The sequence below is a fragment of the Struthio camelus genome, chromosome 7, assembly GCF_040807025.1.
Source record: "Struthio camelus isolate bStrCam1 chromosome 7, bStrCam1.hap1, whole genome shotgun sequence".
NCBI classification, from domain to species: Eukaryota; Metazoa; Chordata; class Aves; order Struthioniformes; family Struthionidae; genus Struthio; species Struthio camelus.
Genome location: NC_090948.1, coordinates 18,732,193 through 18,752,716, shown reverse-complemented (window position 1 = coordinate 18,752,716; position 20,524 = coordinate 18,732,193). Strand labels below are relative to the sequence as shown.

Here is a 20,524-nt window from a genome sequence, read left to right as displayed (position 1 = left end):
TTTTAATTAGCATTTTAACTAGAACAATTTCAGTCACTCTGGCAGAGTAAGTAGGAGTATTTGATACATATTATAACATAAAGAGATAGGGTACATCTCAGGAACGGTGTTACAGCAGAAACCAGAACCCAGAGCCCCTCCATCCCAAGTGAGTGTCCAAACCTTTCAATTAGGAAATTATTTCTTTGCTCTCCTTCCTTGCTCTCACCCTCCTGGCCCAGCGAGTCTTGAATTGTTTTATGTTACATGGAACATCTTCAACACGAAACAGTGAGACCCCCCCCCCCGCAGCCTCAAGCAGCGTCATGCAAGCTAACTCCACGGTCAAGAGCATGAAACCGTGTGTGTGGTAATTCACCATGAGAAGCAACTGAATTAGCCAATGTAGAACTTGCTGCTAAAGCACCTAATTTGCCTCCACTGCTTGAGTTGCCTTGGGTATCTCTACACCACATTTACTGTACAGGTGCCTAACTCAGGGACATGGACTATGCTCTGGCCACCATGCACTGAACAACAAGACATACCGATGCTCAGCTTCACAAGACCTACATAACTTTGTGGATTAAGCTTTATGACCTCGACCCTTCTTTCCCCTCTTCTCAGTTGAGTGGATTTGCTTATCTGCTACAACTTTTATATTCAGGTCCTCATGTTGCTTTATTCAAAGATCCTAAGTACTGATACCTGACCACGCCAGAAATAATACACTCCAATAAGCTCTCAATAAAGAGCTACTACACAGGGGAAAATGACACTGCGGCCTCAAAGTGCTGAATAAACTGCATACTATGAGGTAAAACATGAAACAAGTGATTTGAAACTCTCCCAAGACGACCAAAAAAGCAAATCCAGAGCTAGAATGTTCTAGCACTCGCCAGTCACGAGAGTTTAAAGGCAGAAAATTTCCATTGTTTTATGGCTATGTAAAGAAAGCACTGTCCCACGGCGCATGCGATATAAAGACGACAAAACTTTAATAGACTCTTTTTAATTAAAATAAAGTAAAAGTCCACAATTGTGATTCTAAGACACACTTTGTCAACGATCAGCCAGCAAGAAGGAAATGTTTTGTTCTGGAAAAATCCCTAAGGCACCAGGAGAATTCAGTGCTAAAAATCCCTCGGCGATACTACTCCACTCACTACCTTGAAAAAAGTTTAATGTAGACTACGGAGTCAGAAGGCCAAAAAACACCAAGTTGCGAGGAGATATGACTTGCTGAGTCTGCACGTTTTTAACAATAAACAATAACTGTGTTTAACTTATTGTTGTGTTAATGGCTGTTTGATAGCTAATCCTCAGTGATGCTAAATGTCACATAAGACAAGAAAGAAAAAGGAAAACAAATACAATCCTCTTCACTTGTCAGACTATTCAGATAGGAGATGGGAAAAAAACCCCTCAAATTCACATCAATCCCATGAGTCAGGCCTCCACTTTACAGAACGGAGTAAGAGGAAAAGTAGCAAAGTCAGGGGGAGGATGAATCTCTCCTGCAGTTAAGCCTCTTGTTGACATGAACTACCTGAGACATCAAGGAGGAGTGTTTAGAGAAAACATAATTCAGTAGTGTGCCTTTGACAGAGCAACTACAGCCCTGAACTGAAGTTGCCTGCTCTAAAGGACACTAATTCCTGCTAGGAAGAGAATTTTAAGGAAGACCATTAAGTCCTGTTCTTGATTTCTTGTTTCTGAATGACACATGAGGCCAGATGGGTGACAACAGCCTTTCCACTGAGAATAAAAGCGATGCCAGAAATAGAAAAACACTACACTACAGTCTCCTTTTGTTCTTTTAAATGCTATTCAAACCCATGCTCTCATAACCTAATTTAAGTAGAATTTAGAAGTATATTTATAGCAGCTTTTCCACTCTGGAAACTCTTCACTGGCAGAAATTATGTTCTCCAGTAATTAAGCTGTGCATTATATATTGCAGGCACTGTCTCTGAGCAAAACATTTTGGGCTAAGCCTGCCTGCTTTTGATCCCAGTTTCCTAGCCTTTATGGATCAACCTCTCCACTTGCGTTCCTGTCAAGTGCAAAGAGTTCACAAGGATTGGTTGTGTCAGGAGAATTAAGCTGCACTCATAATGCTGCAGGAGCTAATGCAGAGTCAGCAAACGGCAGTGCCTTTCTATCACTGAGTCCTCTTAAATCGTGCTTGAAGGAGGGATGCAACAGAAATAGCATTAGCTAGAAATGAGCACTTCATATCAAATACTCAGACTGAATCTCTGCTCAAATCCTGAGCCAATCCCAAACGCACTGTCAGATTAAAAATTGTTTTGTTCTTTGTCCTCTGGTTCAGTGATTCTTGCAGAAACAGGGCTGTGTGAACACCTAGTTGGCCCCAGGAAAGGCAGTCAGCGTGTTGTAGAGTCAGCTGCAATCTGCAAGTTCTGTCCTCTCAGCTTCCCGGTGCTCAGGCTGTATATCTGAGCCAGGGCTCATGTGACTGTGAATCTGCCCAGCTCTTATTAAAACGAGTTCTCCCTGGCCATCCCCAGCACACATACTGTTCTTGAAGTCTGAGGCTGTCATCACCAGCTGTACCACCTGCTTGGACTCCTGAGGCCCTTCTGCAACTCCTCCTAGTACCAAGCCATTCACCTACCATAGCCTCGTTCTGTCAGTGGGACAAGGCAATCTGTGAAGACGTTGCTTCCCTCTGGATCTGAAGGGCTGAATACATCTTCTGAGGCATTTGAAGGTGACTGATATCATCTGCAAGTTCCACCTCTCCCACTGAGCACAGCCCCATCCATGCTCTAGACCCTTACACATTTCTCTCTTCAGATGAACTTGACTGCTAAGGGCGAACCTTAACTGCAGGACTGCACAGCTGCAGAAAGGAGAAGGCAATAGCAGGCTGTGCTGTATGGCCCAGCCCACAGAGCTAAACGCTACCATTTGTTCTGTAGAAGCCATGAAAACCTATCCAAAACTGTCCCCCAATTCCTGCTGTTTGCTTAGAGAGATCTGGGCTGCATCTGGGAACAGCAGTGGATTTTTCTGAGATGATACTAGCTGCAGCTGACAGCACTCCCCAGCTACCTACGGCTTCTCCCATTTCCTGGAGGAAGAGCTGAAGTTGTGGCCTAGAGCCAGCAAGAAAGGATAAAGCTGGCCAAGGCATAGCGGGGAGGGTGGTGCTCTAGGTTGTGAGGTACTCATCTAGCTAGTCCAGCCTTTGATCTGAAACTGCCTTCTGTAGTTAGAGATGACTGAAAGGCCCAGGCAGTCCTGCCAGGAGCTTAGGAGCTGCCTATACTGACCAGTCAGTGACCCATGTAACTCCACATCCCATCGCAGAGAGCTGTCACTGCCAAACGTCTAAGCAGGACACAGAAAAAAAATCTCATTTTTGGCAATTATGGAACAACACCGACAGGACGAGAGGCAACAGGCACATATTAAAACAAAGGAAATTCCACGTGAACACAAGAAAACACTTCTTTACTGTGAGGGTGGTAGAACACTGCAGCAGGTTGCCCACAGAGCTTGTGGAGTCTCCATCCCTGGAGATACTCCAAATCCAACCGGACACAGTCCTGGGCAACCTTCTCTAGCTGACCCTGCTGAGCAGGGAGAGGTTGGATCAGATGATTTCCAGAACTTTCTTCCAACCCCAACTATTCCAGAATTCTGTGGACTTGTCCCTGTGAACTTGAGTAAGAGAATTTTTCTGGAATATATCAGAAATCCAAGAAGAAAAGAGATACCAAGGCCTCAATGTAACTTAGTTCTTTCCAGATAGCTCTACAGCAGGGGCATATATGGTCCATGTTTTGGAACACCTAGCACTGGACAAGACTCTTGTGAAGAGCAGGCTCGTGTTCCAAAACTTCAATGATACAATCAAAGCCAGTTTTGGAAACAGGAGAGAATTAAATATAAATTTAAAGAAATAACAGGTAAGTTTTATGTGATGCACTCGGCTGGTAAACAGTGAAAGCACAACCTCCCAGAAACATCAAGTGCGTTTTTGCTTTTGCCATTTTTGCCTGGGCCAGCCTGGACAGTCTGTTCTTCAAAGGAAGGATGTGGTTAAGACGGAAGGGAAAGGCCTGCACTGGAACGCACTGCTCTCTCCCTATTATAGGTTGATTCTTCCACATCCAGGGAAGAGGTGAGAGACAGCACAGAAACATTCCCCTGTCCAAGTGACTGGAAAAAGTGATTTGATGCATCACTGCTCAGAGGAAGAAACTCCTTCGCTCTTCTAAGTTAGCGTGTAGTAAAATGGACGACCCATTTTTATAAAAATCAGGACACGCTGATGGTTAGATTTAGATAAATTCCCTATATACAAATGTCCCAAACAGTCTTTCCTCTCCCTGAAGAGTTGAGCTGCTACACCTTTTCCATTACAGGCCTGAACTCTATTCATCTCACGTGCATTACGGAGCTGATGTAGCTTCGTGTATTTTACCAGTTTACAGGAGCTTACGCATCTCTTTCTTAATCCACATGCAAAAGCAATTTCATCTTTAACATGTCTGCAACTTTGTACGCGGTCATGTTAATGATAGGAGCACCCTATTCAGTTCTTATTCTGTACTGCCCCCATTTAGGCTTTATAAACTTCTGAACTTTGTGGAACAGGTATCCAATTTCATAAAAGCCTTTTTAAAAATTCTGCCAATTAACCAGGTTGCACTGTCTCTCATTAGCAGGCACTGTTTTGAGGGCCTGCTGTTTCCATAATGGTCTATTTTATGCACACACTGCAATATTAGTTTTAACAATATATATTGCTTAGCCTAAGTTACTCATAGGAAACTTATTCCCATCAAGTTATCTGTCCAATGCATAAGTGACAGATCCTCACAGGATGCTAGCTAAAGTAGATTTGTTGCTTGTGCTGACAGAACAAAACAGGCTACTACCTTTCTACCACAAGAAAATAAAGCAGAAAATGCTGTTAAATCTGGAGGAAGACCCCTGGGAGCCAAACCCTGAACAGTTATAGGAGCTAGAAATCCCCCAGTCAGCAATGCATTTAAACATAAGCCTGACTGACTGGAACTACTTACGTGCTTAAAATTATATATACACTGAAGTAACTGCCAAATTTGGGCCAAGAGCTAGATCTGACATAGCTGAGCTCAGATATTCCCTAACCCAGTATGTACCAGTGTTTCTGCTGTTGAATCTGAACAGAGATCTGCACCATTAATGAGTAACAGGAGCCCTTCACCAAAAGTCTATGAAGGAGCTAGCGGTAACCATCAAACTAGATAATCGTCTACCTGTCTTGGCAGCGGGCACAGATCCTGCACATATCCTGTCTTTGCATTATTATCAGAGCCAAATGTATCTTGCAGAAAAAGGATCTGGCCACTATTACTTTCAGATTACTGTGTCCATGCTTCCAAAACACACTCTCCTGAGACCTGGGACAACTAGATTCCAAACCTAACTCTGGAATGAGGACATGAACCTCAGACAGACGAGATTTCCTCTGGCTCATTATCTGTTCAGGCAGCTAAATCCTTTCATCTGCATTTGCTCCTGGCTGATGTAGTGACACCCCATTCAAACGGTTTCTAAGAATACCTTATGAATCATTTAGAGTGCCTGCCACATAATTCAGGGCTGTGCAGCAAGGCGCAGGGAATTAGCCCTTCATTTCCAAATGGGGCCCTTAGAAGTCATTACTTTAGCAGTTCGTTGCAGTGCCAAATCCAGTATTTGCCCTTTTTCAAATCAAGTGGGTAGGTAAAAATTCAGAGTTAGTGGATTAGGCAGAGTGTCTGCAAACAGACTCAGGAGTTTCTCTGACATGTTCCTATTTACGAACAGTGAATGTGAAATCCTCCTTCTCTCAATACGAGAGAAATAAGAGAAACAGAGACAGTTTCTCAGGTCACAGCTGCAAACTCCTTTGAAGGCAAAACTATCGGTGTGGAAAACCTTCAGTACTATGTCAATTATATTTCAGTGTAGAGCCAGATTAAAAAAATAAAAAAGGATAGAATTAAAAATTGAAGTCCAAAACCATTCCTGAAAACTCCTACTCAGCTGCCGCATAACCTTGAAGCTGTTTGAACTCTGCAGCTAAGTTGCCGAACGCTACCTCTGCACAGACCCAGAACGGCCACCGTCTTGGCAAAGCTGAGCAGGTCAGGATACAGCACAAAAGCCAGACAGTAAGCGCTCTTGCAGGGTTCCATTTCACACTTCCACTTTTGTATCACCAAGCCAGAAGCTTCACCCTCCACCTCATAATACATTAAAAAGAGTTTGAGCTGCATTGACTTGTTTAGGAAGAAAGAAAGAAAGAAAAAAAATAGTAGGTGACTACAAGGACCCAGAAGTGCGAATTCCAAGTGGCATTCCCACATGCTATAAGATGGGCAAAATCTCAGATGTACTGCTGTTTACAGCACTTCCTGTTGGCTAGCTCTAGTGAAGCTACATTGCCAAGTATGAACTGTCCTTGACACTGTGCAGGTTCTGAGCTCTCCAGCCGGCACCACATACCTAACAGCTTAATACAGATGCACCTCGCTTAATGGATTTATTAGATCTTATCTCTATCTATATACACTGTAGGAAAGTGAATAATGAACAATCTTTGAGGATGAGGAGCTCTAACGACCTGGTAAAAACCTTTATTTCGCAAATAATTTCAATTACTAGGAAGGCACGTTAGTGAACGAGAAGGGTAATTACAACCATCTACTCTGACAGTACCAATAGACTACCTAAATCTGGGCCACTCCCATGATATAAATATTTACTATAGCGATTACAGAGGATATTTTGGCAGCCACAAATCTTCTGAGTGAGAACACATACCACTACAACTTCAGTGTTCCATCTATAGATGTACTAGTGACACTGCACACGTTAAAAGCTCTTTGTACCCAGAAGTGGAGTGAAACAAGCTATATGTGCTCTATTTAAATGAGCCTTTCTATCATTACATCAGTCACTCTGTCAATTAAATTCAATTTAAATTTTGTGGGGTTTTCTGTAGTGTTTAAACCAAAGAAATTAAAGGCCAAAGTAATTCCACCGGTGACTGTCTTTGCAGGTGCTCTGCATCACAGCTTGGCGCTTACATCAGTGAGAAAGAATCTGTGAGTGCACTTAGCTTCCCTCCTCCAGGCCCACGAGATCAGGGCATGCTCAGTTACTTTATCTTCTGCCTTGTGGCTCTGGGTGTTGCTGGTCCTGGCTAAGAGGTTTCTGCTCCCTTGATATTTATTCCTGCCCTTCTGTCAGAGTTCCACCCATCTCAGGCCTGTCAGCTCAGCTCTTCATCTAATCACTACAGAATGCAGTCCGACTCTTAAAAAAAAGTCTGTTTAAAAAAAAAATAGATTAAAAAGAGTAGATCAACTGGTAGAACTGAGGTGACAGGAACTCACAGAGAGAAGGTGGTTATAAAAGGTAGTTAGACCAGGCACCTCTTAACTGACTTCAATAGTCCTTCTCCCTGTGCCCTGAAACCGACGGCTCTTTGGGGAAAGAACAGTCTTTTTATGCCTTGCTCTTCTGTATGCTGACTGGGGCTTTCAAGTGCTATTGTGATAAAAATAATAAAAACTAAAATAAGGGAGGGAAAGGAAGATTTATACAGTTCTTCAAAGTACAGCCTACTTTGATTTGTTTTTTTACAGCCCGTGTATTATCACTTTGTCACCTCCTCTCCCTCAAGACACTCGACAGTTAAATGCTGTAAGTAATCATCAGTCAACATCCTTGGGGGGGGCGGTTTCTTTACTGAACACCTCTTCTGCTTTGGGCGCTGAAGCACGTAGGTATCAACAAAGTTTTTTTGAAATGCAATCTAACTGCTCACAATCTAGCCACCTCAAGGTCTGCCACAACTATGCAAGTATTTTGAATGTTTATAATATTTGTAAAAATTTCCACTCTCCTTTCTAAGATAATATTAATCACCTGTCGGAAAGATCAGTAAAAATTCCTCCTTCTCAGGCCAGACTATGTCTTCCCATTCAAAGCCTGCGTTGCTAATTGTCTTTGAAATTATTTACGTTTGCTTCTTCAGTGTCTACAGGCCTCAACTTGAAGCAGAGCTCTACTGGCTGGCATCTCTCTGCGCCCGGAGTTACACAAAACACAGAAAGAGACTCTGCGCTGAAGTGCTTTCAGTCTAAGCAAGCAAAAGAAACAGAGCATGTAAGAGGAACACAAGGACCAAAAATAAAAGTGACTTGCCTACGATCGTAAAGCAAGTCTGGAATTCCCTGGCTCTCATTTGTGTATCTGTTATCCATAAACTCAGCCTCTTTTTCGAAAGAAGAAAATAAATCTGTCCCTGCCTTTTCTCCACAGTAGAAAACATTTATTTGTGCCTATTAATTTTGACACTTGGCAACTACAAGGACTTCAGAAGCTTTAATTGCTGGTTCGTTCCCACTGTGTGAAGATCTGAGTTTGAAAGTCTGACCTCAGTTTGGAAGGACTGGATTGGGTTTCTCTCTGTTATGCTTGTTTCTTCTTTTAACCGACTCCCTATTCCCTGCGCTAGATTTTACTGGGTCCGCGCTTCGGAGGCGCAGCTACGATTTTCAACAAAGACTACGGCAACACTCACACAAACCTTCGACTTTGTACAACACTAGAGGCTTCGTCTCAGAAATATCCCATTATATACACACTCGTTTTCAGCTGAGACTGAATTAGTCAAAACCTATTCAATGTGCTTATGTTAACACTACAAACCCCTTTAGATTGCAAATCAGATTGGCAGAAATAGCAAAAGGCTAGCTCAGACACTAGGAACAATTCAGCATCCAAAGCCTGAATTCAGGCATCCAAGCTCACAACAGTTATGACTCAGTCTGGCTTGATTTCTGGTAGACAGATTAAAATGCATTGTTTGTACCAAATAAAGCATGAACAATAGTATGGCCTTTGTCTGACTCTTGCACTGCACTGCTGCTAGAGCTGTAGGAGACAATCCCCCCTACTGGTCACACCCACAAACAGACTTTACCTTCAGTTTCCTGTTCGTAACACATTTTGTGGTGGAGCAAGCCTGGATCCAGCGATGCCGAAGACTGTTCAGGTAGCTCTCAGCTTCTCTTTATCTTGCCAAGTTCTAGGCTCAATATGGCGAGGTCATAGCTGGACTGTTCCTATTCTTCAAATTGCTCTGATCCAACCACTCTATTTAAGAAATGATAACAAAGAGTTCTTCTTATTAGTGCATTTGATGCATTACATTCTAAACAATGCGACTCTGACCCCTGTACTGACCTTTTTATTTTGCTTTATTCTAGCAAGAAGATTTAACAAGGCTGGCTTCCTCACTGCAGGCCAAACGGCTGTAAGAGTGCATTATCATTTATTCAGTCACTGGGCAGGATGCTGTCATCCTTCTGAAACAATAGGGATATTTTTAATTTATACTGAAAAGAAGCTAAGTAGAAACTCAAATGATGTAATTTGGGGAAAACAAACTCCCCTCTGTTTGTCTTGTTTCTGTATGCATTGGACAGTCAAGAGATGTTTGAAGAGCGGTAGGTAAGTAGCTGGTCAGTTGCACTACCAGGACTTCTTTTATGCATTTTAGCCGATGAAGGTTTTGCTTAAAAGTGCACGAACAGTCCTTGATGAGGAGACAAAATCATAGTCTCACCCATAGAGGAGCACATTAAATGCTTGACTAGAGTCAGAGCAGTTACCCGATACCCTCACACACTCCCTCTCTCACACCCTCAGGAACTTCAGATTGTTTTGTACTGCGGCAGTTTCAGGATAGAGAGCAGTTCCACACAGAACCGAGCATAACCTGGCCGGGTAGAGAGAAATGACACTTGCATGCCTTGACACTACAGTTGCTGAGCGAGCAGCCTTGTCAGCAAAAAGAAAAACAGAAGGACCAGCACTGCCATTTCCCCCTAGGTCTCCAGCTGCACTCTAATAAGGACAGCCACTGTTTATCAGATAGTCTCGTCCTGTCGTGCACCTAGGAAGAGAAGCAACTGATTTCTGAATCCAGCTTTGGTTTAGGTGAGACAAAGATACTGAACTGTTCAGAAAGAAAGAGTTACAGGCATATGGGAAAGCAGAAATTAGGCAGCTAGAAAATATCAAAGTCAGAGCGGTGCTTGATGGGGGACCTCTGCTAGCATTTCCTAACTAGGGTTAGCTCACAGGTTTTGGATCGCTGTCCTTCTTTAACCAAAGAGCAAGACACAGGTTTGTCAGTGGGAAACGTGGCTGTTCTTGACTGCATGTTCCCACCATCACACTTTTTTTTAATTTTAATTTTAATGAGTTTTGGATCGCATACACCCAGGCGCTACTGTATTGTGGGATGTGTAAAACTGCCTGTGTATTTGTTCCTGGGACCAAACAAGCTAACTGGACTGCTGCTATACTTACCATGTAGAGACCTGCTTTTTCTGAACCGTGGACCGGTTAGCGTACCCTCCATTCCCTCTTAATGCAGAAAACTGACAACTGTACCACCTGTGCCTGCATAAAACTACAACACCTCACTACACTTCCTCCTGGGACACCAAGTCTTAAACTTTCTAGCTTCCAAAGTTTTCTTTTAACAGAATCCCCCTACTTCATTTTTCTCTCCTAGTTATGTTTCAGAAACTCAGACTGCAAGACCACATTGTTTAGGCAATGCAGAATACCTCCAGCAGTAACACAGCATATACGGACTACTACAGAAAACTTAATTACTGGGTTGGAGCTTTCAATACATCTCTGAAAATATAATCCCTTATAATTTTGGTCCTGACTGCGCCGCCACCTACTAACACATAGAAAGAGTCACTGAAGTGGAACTGCTCTTTAGTCTCACCATGATTAACACCTGCCACAGGAGATGTAAATTCCCTAGCAGCTGTGTCATTAGAGCAAGGTCGATTTTTCTTTTTCCCAGCGATACCTAAAATAAGAAGCAGTAAAAGACATGGGAGGCAACATCTCTTTTGACTTTTCTCTTCTTTTTCCATTTCCCAAACACAAGAGAGATTTTTTTCTTTCAGAATTTGCTTTTGAAGCTTTAATTGCTGAGGGGGAAATTTGTTGCAACAATTTTAAAGTAATCTTTGCTCCTGCACTTCATGTGCTCTCTCACACTTAATACTACCTTAACTACAACCTCTGCATCAGTAAGTACTTCCTAAAATATGATTCATAATTGATGAAATGTTTGCTGAAGCTCTGCAGAGAGCTGGCTGATTACATGAGCCCAATAGCTTTCTGCTGCTCACTAATTAACTGGCTAAATATATGAAAATACCTTATTTCTAGATATCACATTTCCAAGCAGGCAATGGCGGCAGTTTCCACAAGAATCTCAACCAGGCACCCACGGGAAGCAACGAGGTAGAATCCAGCATTGCTGACTTTCACATGTTTAGGAAGTTGCTTCTGCTTTTTTTTCCCCACAGCAAAGCTCTCTGCTAGAATTTATAGAGTTTGCACAAGATCCATGAATTTCCAGCTACGTTTCTAGTTCTCATGTTGCCAAAGAAAAGTTTGAAAACATGACGCCTACAACATCTGTTATTTTGCGAACTGTGCTGTTGTAAAACTGACTTCTGCTTCTGGTTCGGGGGGGGGGGGAAGTTGGGATATTTGGGAACAACAAAACAAAAATTGTATCCACGCTATTAAAAACTGTTCTAGTGAATATGTTAAGCATCTTGTAGTTATAAACAGAGATCTTGATGTTTCTCAGGTGCTTTGAACTTAAGTTCTGATGTATATACAAAGTTGTGACACACAGAGCAAGCATGCACCTGCACCCTTTCAGTATGGGAGCACAGATCTCTTGTTCTTATGTCCTCAGCTTCAAATACTAATTAGCAGCAGTCTCCAGTCTTTTAATGGGTCTGTGGCATCATTCTGAAGCCATTTGCGGTTTAGATAACCCTTCCCGTTTTAATGTGAGCTAAACTAGGGCTCAACTTTTTCTCATGTCCTAAGTTTCCCAGCTGTGAATGATCCTCAGAGCTCACTGATTCTCCTGGTGCTGCCTGTCCTAATAAGCCTTTTGACTAGGCTGGATGGCAACTGTCTAAAAACAAAATGAACAGGAAAGCAGCAACAAACTCTCCTAAGCTTAACTGCACGGAGCTAAAAACAGGTTACACCATCATCCCTAATAATTTTCAGGGATTAATTAAAGGATAACGTTTGCCGCAGTTTCTGAGACAATAAATAGCTTTTGCAGCTGATTAAATGCCAAGGCAAAGCTGATCAAGGCATCCGATAATTGCAAAAGCCATTTAGTGCCTTGAATACATCTCCGCCATGGATGCAGGTCTTGCTGTATGACGTACCAATCGCAGACTAATGAAATCTAGAGGAAGTCTCTCGGCCTCTAGAGACTCTGAAGCTTGGTATGCGCCTCCAATAGATAAACATATGCAAATACTACTTACAAGGCACGCCACTCGGCCTCAAATCCAGGCTGATCCTCACTGTTGAGGGTATAAGCATCCACAAGGCGTACGTTAAAATAAGCCCGCTGCTCTACAGGCGCTTCAGCAGCGCCCCAACGGCCTCGCCGGGCCCAGCACCATCGCGGGCTGCTTGCCACAGGGCCGCACCCGCCACCAGCAGGGCTGCCAGGCACAAGACACCCTCGGGGCACCGGCCAAACCAGCACCTTCCCCGAGGCGACTCGCTGCCGAGGCGGCGGGCACCGCGGCGCCCTCAAGGGCGGCGCGGGCGGCTAGCTCACGCCGCGGCAGCGCCATCTTACCCCGCTGCGTGCCGGCCCCGGGGCTCCCCAGAAGCACCCCGGCAGCACCGCCGCAGCCGGGGGAGCAGTGCCACCCACCCGCGCTGCCACGGGCGCTCGGCGGCCTCTCGGGGCACCGCGGCGGCCCCCCCCCCCGAAGCCGCCGCCGCGCAACCGGCCGGCCGTTGGCCCCTCACAGGGAGCCGGCGGGGCCGGCACGCTCCCTCCGGGGGGAGCCCGCCGTGCCTGTAAGAAACGCTTTTCCTTCGCCGGCTGCCGAGGGGGAAAGGCAGGATTACCGGGGCGGCGGGGACCCCCGCCGCCTTCTGGAAGGATCGGCGGGCTGAGCCCGACCTGCCGGCCCGGCCCGGCCCCCCCTGCTGGCCCGCCGGCGCAGCGACCGTTTTCGGCCTCTTGCGGATAGTCTGGGTCCCAGCAGAGGTGACTAGATATAAACTTTAAGCTTCAAAGCCAAGGGAGTGACAGGTACACTCTAGTTCTGAGGCGTTTTATTTTCTTGTGAAGGCGACGGCAGGCGGCCCGCGGCGTCTTCGCAGCCAGGGTTGGGCCCCGCCGTAGGCTGGCAAGGGTCGTCGTTTCTCCCGGTTTCGGGGTGTTCGCAGTCGCCTGCCACGTCGCAGAGTGTAGTTGGTGTTACCGAGGCTTGCAGACTGGCAGTGGGTGAAGGGATTTTCCCCCCCTCCTTTAGTGGTGGCACCGGCGCTCGACGTTGGTGGTTGGAGCGACGCCTCCCGCGGAAGTGGGGCGACTGCCAGGCACCCCGTTGGGTTCGCGAGGGCAAAGGACCCAAATCCCTTCCACAAAAGTACCGCGATGGCTTCAGGAGCTGTGACCCCACGTGACACTACACGGTGGGATCTTCTGGCGTGGAGGAATAACCCAGACTGAGCCAGGGAAATGGGGTGATTGCCCGTGCAGCTCGTGTCCCTTCCTCTTCCTTCCCCCTCCTGACCCCAGAGGAGCCCGTGTCAGCTGTCAGGGGATTTTTATACCCTTCTGGCCGTGTTCGCAGTCCTGCTTTTCAGATGGTAAATAAGAATAGGCACAGCCAAAGAGTGATGTAACTGTGAGAACACACAGTTCTGCATTTTATAAACAATAATTAATTACTGCTGACTGAGCCAGCCATGAGCAGCCTGAAATGCTGATCACATCTTGCAGCTCTTAAAAGGGCAGCAAAGAAAGAGGAGTATCAACTTTGAATTCTGACACATTGTCCTCTCCGACTCACACATGAACTGATACTTTCACTGATGTGATGCCCAAATGGGTGAGCATTAAATTAACCCTAAACAAAGGCAAACACTGGTGGGCAGGGATTGGCTGTTGATTTGGTTGCTGTGCATTATGCTTCTCTGTGCAGTCTCTTATAAATACAAGTTCTTCTGAATTAGAAGATGGGCAGTGTTTTGACTTTGTATGCACTTAAGAAAGTGTTGGCCTTTGTTTATGCAGGAATCCAGAGCTTCAAAATGACCAGTAAATAGCACTTCAGTACTTTCAGCTCGGTTGACAAGATTGCTTTGCTGTCTTTTGTGAGTGATGATACTTGCAAGACAGAGGCACCAAGGATGAACAGTTGCAAGTGTCACAGAAGTTGTTTCCTAATTTGGGCTAAGTGGAGATGTTGGCAGTGTGGAGGAATAGATCAGAATACAGTCTAAGTTCTTCCTAAAGCCATGCTTGTTTTGGTAGCGCAGGGTCAGTTTTGCTCCTCCTAACTGAAATAGGTCCGATTCTGAGGGGAGGCAGGAGTCAGAATGCGTTGCTAAGTGGGTTGATGTCTTTTTAATGGCCTTCTGCTCTGGCTCTGGCAGAGAGATCGTATACAATTCAGCTAATTTTTTTTTTCAAGCTCTGCTTACTAGCTTGTGAAAATAGTTACGTTTGAACAAATGCATTAACTCTTCGCATGGCTTAAAGTTACAGATTTCAATTTGAATTCTTCTTTATTTGTAGGATGTCAGGCTGTGATAACTAAATTGCCATAAATGCAGCGTGAATACGGAAATGTGCATCAGGAGAGAAAAATTATTCAAAGAGAAATAACATACAGAATCAGTAGCAAAAAATGTACCACAGCTAACCAGTCCATTTACTTGCTGCGGGTATACTGATAAGTATTCCTGTTTTCTCGATGGAGTATCTGCACAGCCAGCCTACATAAGCTATGAAATGTAATTACTCTGACGTATGGGAAATCTCTGGCAGGCATAGACTTGGCATAGACAACGCAGCATCACCCCTGCGAAGGCCCCTGAACTGGAGCATATTGGCGACGTGGCCGGCATGTTCCGATAGCTCAGCTGTTTCTGAATCTGTGACTGAACTGCGGATTAGTTCAATTTACAGTGTTGCTGGGACAGCCCTTTGGCGGGACCTGGCGTATTACTCTGCCCTTCTTCCTGTTCCTGCAGACCACGCTTCCTTACTGATCCTGCAGTTTTCACACATGAGTCTGAGTTCCTGGGTTTGAATTTGCTGCTCTCTGTATATATTTCCTTCCCTCGTTTAGAAAGGGGAATTGAGCAATAAGTAGTATGTGGGTTTCTTTCAGGATGTAGGATTCTCCTCCTAGAACTTAGCAAACCTTGGTCTGAATATTACTTCAGGCGATCAGTTGTAAGAATGTATATTTGTTGATTGCTTGCTAAATTAATGACCGATATCCAATATTTAGTTTTGTGCTGTCCAAATGATGTAGTACTAAGAAAATGGCCCACTCTCAAAGCTTCATGTCTGTTGAATAGAAGAGCATTCAGTCTTGGCTTGACTTACAGGTCATGGCGGCTGGAGGGTGTATGTGTGTTTGGGGTGAGGGAGTTGGGTATTAGAATGTGTATGGTCTTTCACATATTTAGATACTGGAAAGGATTTAAGTGGCTATTTTTAGTCAATGTAAATTCAGTCTTAGTCCTGCTGGAGTAAGTGGCAGATCTGCTAACTTTTTCATAGACTCTTGGACTGTTCATCTACCCAGAAACTTCATACTCTGAAAATCAGCCACTCGTCCCATTCAGTTGTACCTTCCTCCAGTTTATTTCAGTGAGAGATCAGTGGTGCACCAGTCTGGAGGGTTAGCTCTGGAGCCTGCTGTTATATCTTTGATGCAGAATTACAGTAGTGCATGAGGAATGAGACATTCTAGGTGATGATACTTGAAGGTGGCACCGCATTCAGCTGGCATGGCAATGTTAGCTCTTGGAGAGGCAACTGGATTCATTGAACTGGAAGGGAGCTAACTGATCAGAAAGTCTTTGTAGCTCATATGGTAGCTCACATCTTTTCCCAGAAAGGCCCAGGAGTAGTATTTGAAATGCCTATTTTTTGATAGTTGTCTTCTCTTTCCTTGAAAGTAAGTGTAATTTTCAAACTGAAGTTCAGTGGCTGGTATGCTTGTCGGTTAATTGGAGTATGAGCATCTTGTTCCTGACTTCATGGAAGACTGAGGAAGTAGCCTCATCATGTGACTCTAATTATTCTTAAATGGTCGTAATGAAACCGCCCTACCTTTATCTATAGTACTGTGATATCTGTGCCTGGAAAGCACTAGGTAAAAGTTGAGGAAATTATGCATGCTGTTCCTGAATTGAGTACGTTCAGCTTCTTAAGTCAAGCACTCAGAGGAAAAGAAAACGTAATTTGGCTCTGTTGTGCAAGTACCCTCCTCCTTAATCCTGTTTGCTTAATGAGATGAGCGTTTGGTTTTCTTAGCTGTCAAATGTGGCCTTGAGCCCTTACCATTCCTCTTATTGCACAGAATTCAAATCTCCATCTGAAGATGGAATTTTTTTTTCCAATGGCTTCTTCTGGTGCTGATCATTAAGAGTATCTGAGTCTCTCACTAGTTTAGTTTTATAAATCCCTTGTGAGATGAGAGGTGACGTTATTCTGTATAGCTTAGCCCTCTTTTGTAAAAGTAGTAGAAAGACAAACCTATTAAACTTGGGTTCCTGACATAAATGGCAGTGACATATTTGTATACTGATACTCTGAACATTAACAAATTGTTGCTCCCGAACACTTTTGTTGTAAGTGATGGGCTTCCTCCTAGGTTGCTGGTCTTCACTCCAACCAACCAGTGCTAATAGAGACCTTAACTTTACTGAAACTGAGTCTCATGAGACTGACTGACTGACTGACGTTAAAGCTCATTTAAACTGAGAAAGAAAGTACTGAATCTAATTAAAATACATTGCACCGCTCTACAGATAGATGAAGCAATAGATTTTTAAGTGGCCAAAATGTTTGGTTCACTAAACATGTTTTTTGCTATTTTGTGCAGATAAAATGTTGATTGGGTACAACCTCAGTTGAGATGTAAAGTCGCAAGTTACGGTCCTTATGCGTGTACAAGAAGTTGACATAAGATCTCTTAACCTGAGCAGAGGACAGCTGTTGAAGTTACTTTGCATGTTTATGGGAGCTTGGCATAAAAGGAACAGGATCCTGATGGGCCTAGTAGACTTACTAGGAAAGATCAGAAGGAACTTGCTGAACCAATAGAAACAGAGCTGGGTTTTCCAATAGAAGAAAGAGCCAAAAATGAGCTGCCTTAGATCACCTAATTAGCTTTTGTCAACATAGGGTAGTTTCCTGCAATGGATAGCGCTTGTTCTGGGTTGTGTGTGGGGTTGTCGTTGGGATTTTTTTTTTTTTTTTTTGGTGACAGGGTGGATCATCTCTGTCCCCTGAAGAAACCGTTTCCGAGCAAAGCACATCTCAGTAGCAAGGAGCAGTTTTCTGATCGGTCAACAGATTTTAAGACTTGCTAGGATGGGCTATGTACCTTTGGCCATATAACCACATTTCTCTTGTTGGGGTGTAGGTGTCTCAGTAGTCTTTGTTCAGCTTCACTTACCCCTGTTTAACTCCTCTTTTATATTTCTGTAGAAAATAAATTCCTTTTTAAACCTTTTGCTGTGCATTCTTCTTGCAAGCAATGTGAATGAAAAAGGCAAAGACATTTCAAGGTTCTAGTTGTATGTCTTGCAAATAAATACATAATTGTATGTACTAAAAAACAATTATGGTTCCCTGCAGTAATTACTGGAAGCATGTCAATTTGTGGAGTTCATTAGAGATTATCAGGCATAAGTTTTTGGTATAAAACTTAGTAATAATACCTTTTAGTTGCTGAAACACTTGCACCATAGAGGCATGTTTCTCTGACCCCGAACAAGGGCCAATACAGTTCATAGTTTCCTCTTTGTACAGGAGTGCTGGGACTGTTCCTCCTACAAACATCCTAACTTCAACAACTAATTTTAGTATTTCAGCAGGCTAATATAGCTGATTGGAGTACTGAAGTATTTTTCTTTAAGAAGGCAGAAGCTTTATTGGAAAAAAAATTTTACAGAAAGCTATTCCTAAATTTTGCTTGTTTCGGGCACATGCAGTTGTTACGCTCAAGGTGCTAAGAGGGTAACTAAGCGCTGAGTAACTGCTAAATTTTGCACGATACAGTAATAAAGAAAAGGGAGAGTGATGCAGAAATGGAGATACTTTCCCCCTTTCCGGAAGCTATTGAGGGAAGGACTTTTAAAATATATATAAATGAGACCTATTTCAACATAGTACATTTAGCTGTTGACTCAGAAAAGAAGATAACATAGGAGTCGGGCACAAATTCTTCTGTCTGTGTTAAATCAAAGGTATTCTGTTAAATTTGATTTCTAAGAAACAGAAGAAAATCACTTCTTTTGGTTGGTCTCATAAGGCTCATGAGCAGAGAAGACTGAAGGCTAACTCTGAATCTGTGGACTCCTGTGTTGTTTTTCGAAATGAGCGCCCCTGTTGAAAACCCTCCCCCTCCAACTCCCCTCCTTATTGCAAACAAAAAGCTTTTATTACACATGCACACTGTACAAGAAATGGCTCCCCCCCCATCTAGGGTCAGGCCCAAGATCACTGCATGTTATAGCAGTGTAAAGCTAGAGCTCTGTTACCGTGCTGCTCTATGGTCCTTACAGGAACCATAATCCAGTAGCGGAGTGCTATCGTCATCCTAGAGGGGATGATTTCATCAGCCTCACACCAACGGAAGTCTCCTTTGTTGGGCAGAATCCCCCACTTCAGCCAGGTTTGGCTCTGGTTTTGGCTGCCAGAGTAGCAACCAAAGCCTGATTCCTGAACACTGAGTCAGCCTTAAAAATAAACAGCATAAGGGAACAGATACCTCTAAACCTACTGTAGAGGAGAATATCGAACGAGTGAAGTCAGTACAACGTAAGAGCCAACTAATACATTTTCTGACACAAATCTAAAGGTCACGTCTCTTATCAGGGAAACTTGGAAGAATGCAGATGAATGATCTCTACAACTTTGCTTGTACTCAGCAAGCTACCCTTGAAGTAACGTACTTAAACATGATTTAAAAGCGGAATTAATTTTTACTATAAACCATCTCCATGCTTGGCTTAGACTAAAGAAAAAGCCTGGAGCTTCCAAGCTTTTGATTACAAAGCAACTTATCACTGCTGCCAAGTCAGTTATTGCTGTGGTCTTTAAAGGCTTGAAATCTGTCCCTGTGCCAAAACTATATTTAGCCCTGCATGCTTAGCTCTATTTAACTCTGCATTATTTGCCATTTTTGTCCAGGCTAATCAAATCTTATGTATGCGAATGTATTTTCCTCTGAGTAGTTTTCTACCATTTCTTAAAGTTGTCCTACTTCTGCTCAAACCGAAACCTTCCTAGAAAAGGTGAGTAACCTGTAGAACAATGGGAAAGAAAAGAACTCTATGGTATCACTTATGTTTTTTGGCATTGGCCATTCCCAGGTCAGGCCAGAAAGCATGATACTGCTTAACTCAGTATGGAATTATAGCTCCATCTTAAAACATTTATCCTAATTAGCTAGCATATCCTTTCTTTGAGGGTTAGGGGAATCAAATCCCCAGAGCAGAATATCACGCATCAACAATGTTGCGCATACAAAGTGCCAGGAAAGATGCTTCCTACAACAGGATAAAACACGCCCCAGGGAGAGGATTTGAACTTACTGAAGCAAGCTTTGTTATGGGAAGAGGCTTGCAACCCAATAAATAGTTCTAGGTTGGGTTTACTCTACTTGGAGAGGTTCTTGATGAAGATAAGAGCTTAGTAAGATAAGTAGGTACTTAGTTTTTGCAAAACCACTGCTCATATAGTGGGCTTTTTAAACAGAAAGTCTTTCTTTCCTCATGTTGCTTTCAGAAGACAAAAGCTGCTGCCTCAAAGCCTAAATCACAGAACCACGTACATCTATGAACTATTTTAAATGGATTTGGGGGGGGGGGAGGGAGGGAGGGGAGATTCACATAAGAAAGTTCTTTCAGGAGAACTTCAGGCAGTTTAGGATTTCACTGCAACTCAGGAAAAAAATTCCTTTAGGAAGAGCAGGCAGGTCATATTCCTTTTAGATCTTCCTTCTTGAGCAGGACACAGCAGCTAGTCTTTATTACTAGAGATAAAGAGGATACCACGGCTTTGACTTGTTTGGAAACAACAGCTTTTGTCTTTAAATGTCATTCTAAGGTGAAACAGACGTTTCTAGCGGCATCTAGTGTTAAGGGCTAAGGGAAAAAGACTAAACAAATGAGTTAAACTAAATCATGACTAGACTAAATCACACCTTAATTTATACTTGGACAAGTTTGAAATTAGTAATACCATTCTCCAAAAGCACTGGAGAACAGGATAAAGGAGTAGTATACATAACTATAATAGCAGAAAGAAAGCAGCTTCTTGCTGAGGTGGGCTACAAAGACAGCACACATGGAAAGAGACAGACTTGTCAGATTAAATTCTCAGTTTACAAGT

General features: G+C 43.5%; 1 long non-coding RNA gene across 3 annotated transcripts in view; it reads right to left on the bottom strand.

The window, feature by feature from the left end:
- Positions 1-13,056, bottom strand: part of LOC138067802 (uncharacterized) — a 47,067-nt gene extending 34,011 nt beyond the window's left edge. The window contains exons 1-4 of one of the 3 annotated variants that reach the window (XR_011142148.1): positions 12,947-13,056; positions 12,399-12,437; positions 9,244-9,365; positions 8,981-9,153 (exon numbers count right to left, since the gene is read on the bottom strand). This is a non-coding gene — a long non-coding RNA (uncharacterized lncRNA). Of the gene's footprint in view, positions 1-8,980; positions 9,154-9,243; positions 9,366-12,398; positions 12,751-12,946 lie in introns of those variants that run through there. The other 2 variants (XR_011142147.1, XR_011142146.1) reach the window with 2 other exon arrangements.
- Between the last annotated feature and the right edge of the window lie 7,468 nt (positions 13,057-20,524).